The 3,122-nt window shown below is 33.6% G+C and overlaps 1 long non-coding RNA gene across 2 annotated transcripts; it reads right to left on the bottom strand.

Annotated features, from left to right (window-relative positions):
* Window positions 1-183: 183 nt before the first annotated feature.
* LOC311291228 lies at window positions 184-1,623 on the bottom strand. 2 transcript variants are annotated; one of them, XR_014627522.1, is made up of 5 exons: window positions 1,316-1,623; window positions 1,056-1,083; window positions 664-909; window positions 470-556; window positions 194-262 (listed from the first exon to the last, which is right to left on the bottom strand). It is a non-coding gene; the product is annotated as an uncharacterized lncRNA (long non-coding RNA). The 2 variants fall into 2 exon arrangements; XR_014627521.1 differs by lacking the exon at window positions 470-556 and having other exon boundaries at window positions 184-262.
* Window positions 1,624-3,122: the final 1,499 nt, after the last annotated feature.

Consider the following 3,122-nt stretch of genomic DNA (forward strand, 5'->3'; position numbering starts at 1 on the left):
TACCAGTAGTCAACATAATAAATACTGTCAAGTCAAGGTTAGTGACACAATTCAGTCTAATATATATATATATATATATATATATATATATATATATATATATATATATATATATATATATATATATATATATATATATGAATGGCAAATATGCCAATGACTAACCTCTGAACAAACTCAAGGTGATGAAGAGGCTGTGATCCTTCACACACACCTTGACCTTCCAAACTTAATATCCAGCACTGGTTGCTTAGAGATTGACCTGTAATGGAATAAAAAAAAAATAAAAAAAGAATAAATAGCCTAAATAATATTAATAATTAAAATAACTACCGTGGGTTCCACTGTGGTTCGGTGTAGTTGTCTATTCATAGTTCTATGAATTAAATTTTTCAACTAAAAATTAAAATTGGTTAGAATGCTAAAATGCACTGGCATATAATTTTGTTTGTTTTAAGCATAAACTCACTTAATTTTGACTTATTCTTTCAGAAAACAAGACAATTTTTACGTGTCTATTAAATGCTTCTTCATGTAAGAATTGTAGATATCTGGACTGGAAACAAAATAAAACACTAATTAAGAAAAACATATTTTGCAGTGGGGTGAGTAAATGATGGCTTTTCATTTTAGGTTTCATCTACCCCTTTAATGTTTACATACCAGGAAATAAGTCGTGGACTTTCTGGCAAATGTAGATTGCTGGACATCAGCGATGCAAATTCCTGAAACAATTTTTAAAAAGGACAACACAACCTTGATCAACAGAACCAAAACATAAAACATATTACAAATGAATGAGATTTGCTGAATAATCTCTACTTATCTGCTTGAAGGATAACACCGTCTAACTTCTTTGAATTAGGGAGTAGTTGTAGGACCATGGGATGGCAATCAGGAATAGGCCTACTACATTTGAGAACAGCATTAGGAACATGGATTTTCATGTGCTAGCAAAATTCTGACAACGATTCAAAAGCACGATCACAGAACTGACAGCATTTTTGTTTTTTACCACATAGACTATAACTGTAACACTATTTAAAAGCACTTACATTAACAATGGCCATCAGATTACAAAGCCTAAAACGAAAAAAATATATATCAATTGCACGTCATGCAAATTGCATGGTAAAGGTTGCCTATTATATGAAATGTTGAAGTTAACGTTACTTGGTAAACAGGTGGAACAGAGTCAGTTAATTGCTTGCGCGGCCACGGTAGTATACCGCGTTCGCAAAATCAAACCAAATACGTGAAAACAATGTAGAAATGCGAACGCAAAAAAATAAATAATAACTTATATATGGCTTACCGTATCACTCAGTTGAACAATTCTCCATCTTCTCAAACTCTAAATCCCACTTATCGTCACGCGCAGGTTAGATTATTCAATGACAAATTCTTCCATCCGTCTTCAGGTAGCTGCTACCGTTAACGTCGTCCATTTTCTGCTGCGTCACAGGCAACTAATGTTTGAAACACGAACCGAACCTCAAAAAAGCTTTAAAATTGCTCACAGATTCGCAGACATTGTTTATCTTGATAACAGGAATGATTATTTGTTCAGTTGAATCCCGCTGACAAAACGAGTTTGCCTGTTGTAGCTGCCTAACGTTACTGTCTGCTGCTGCTCGCATGACGTGTCTGATTTGAACTGAATTGAGCGCGAAAGAAATCAATCCCACAATGCAATGCCTTTTCAGTCAGTATGATGGTAACGAATTTATCAGGACGAAAACAGAAATGTGCTGTATATTTACAGCTGTTCTGTAAAAGATACAGCTTAATACTGTATTATGGAAATACAGTACAATTCTGTAAGAAATTCGTTGTAAATTTACAGTAAAGGGTTACAGTGTATGTTTACATACATTTATTAAATATGTTGAAAACAAATATGTATGTCATATATTTATAATTAATGTTGTCCATATATGCGATAAACCAATACTATACTGTAATATATGCAGATATATGGTATCATATATGGATGAACTCAAATATTTTCTTCACATGTTTGGACACATAAATGTTCATATATGTTGCAGGCATATATTGTGTTCTCAGATAAGTCAAATATATGTAGAGATATATGTTGCAGTCATATATTGTGTTCTCAGATAAGTCAAATATATGTATAGATATATGTTGCAGTCATATATTGTGTTCTCAGATAAGTCAAATAGATGTAGAGATATATGTTGCAGTCATATATTGTATTCTCAGATAAGTCAAATATATGTATATATATGTTGCAGGCATATATTGTGTTCTCAGATAAGTCAAATATATGTAGAGATATATGTTGCAGGCATATATTGTGTTCTCAGATAAGTCAAATATATGTATAGATATATGTTGCAGGCATATATTGTGTTCTCATATAAGTCAAATATATGTATAGATATATGTCATGCTATTTAAAATATAAGTACATATATGGCCATATATTACATTTTTGTATGGGTATACTCACAATAAAAACAAAGTGTTGTGCTTTTCGCCAAATAAAGAAAAATAAACACGAAGCGAGTTCTGCCTTCTCTCTGTCAGTTAAGTCCATTCTGAAACGCGTCCGAAAATGAACCATAACTCAGCGAATACTTCTCACACAGACACGTGACATATGTCTTTATGAAGCTTGAAATCTCTTCTTTTAAATGAAGTAATTTATATAAAAAACAAATATTCTCAGCTTATGTAGTCCCTTTAAAAGCAAGGAGAGGTACCGTTTTTTCGTTCTCCCTTCATTATCTCTGATGAGCTGAGGCAGCCCCGCCCCCGGCACTATTCACATGGTAAATAGTTTAGGTGATCTATGCATCGCACACGCCCCCCGATCAATGCCATACAAACACAGTTTCTTCATCAGACTCACTGATAGTTCATCGCGTTTTGAGTATGGCACGCTTCTCCGGTAAAGACGCCCTTCAGATGATTCTGGACAGCGAGGAAGAATTCACCTTTTCCTCAGAGGAAGATTGTAACTCGGACGACGAACGGCAGCATTTTTAAGAGCGAATTGATCCCGCCGAGGACACAATTTCGGAGTAAGTTTTACTGTTATATAATTATTTTTCTGATAATATAGAACTCATATGAATTTTCAGACTATATTT

The sequence above is a fragment of the Rutilus rutilus genome, assembly GCF_951802725.1.
Source record: "Rutilus rutilus genome assembly, chromosome: 5".
NCBI lineage: Eukaryota > Metazoa > Chordata > Actinopteri > Cypriniformes > Leuciscidae > Rutilus > Rutilus rutilus.